Below are 386 nucleotides of genomic sequence, written 5' to 3'. Positions count from 1 at the left end.
ATCATCTCTCTTTCATAAGTAACAGATTTTTCCTCTTTTTTAGGTACTAGTTCATTATCAAACAAATTCACTATTTCGGGAACAAGATGGGTTCATTTTAATGTTATTTTTCCGAATGTAGATCTGAAAAGGATTGCAAAACTAGATTCATATTTCGGATCAAGGAAACTTTATTTTCCGTGATGCGAAATATGAATCGCACTTTAGCAATCCCTTCAAGGTTTACATTCGGAAAAAAAAACATTAGGATGATCCCATCTTGTTCCCCGAAAGAGTGAATTTGTTTGATAATGAACTAGTATGTAAAATAAAATGAAATGAAGGTACGATTAATCTTGCACGCCTCAAGTTTACTACTTGCACGTCACCCCCCCCCCCCTCCTATA

At 35.0% G+C, this 386-nt stretch overlaps 1 protein-coding gene across 1 annotated transcript in view; it reads right to left on the bottom strand.

Moving 5' to 3' along the window:
- Positions 1-386, bottom strand: part of LOC119591530 (sepiapterin reductase-like) — a gene marked incomplete in the record, with an annotated part of 9,837 nt that overhangs the window by 3,007 nt on the left and 6,444 nt on the right.

This window comes from Penaeus monodon, chromosome 28, assembly GCF_015228065.2.
Source record: "Penaeus monodon isolate SGIC_2016 chromosome 28, NSTDA_Pmon_1, whole genome shotgun sequence".
In the NCBI taxonomy this organism is placed as follows: Eukaryota; Metazoa; Arthropoda; class Malacostraca; order Decapoda; family Penaeidae; genus Penaeus; species Penaeus monodon.
The sequence above is the reverse complement of the archived record's forward strand: the minus strand, read 5'-3'. Positions and strand labels throughout refer to the sequence as shown.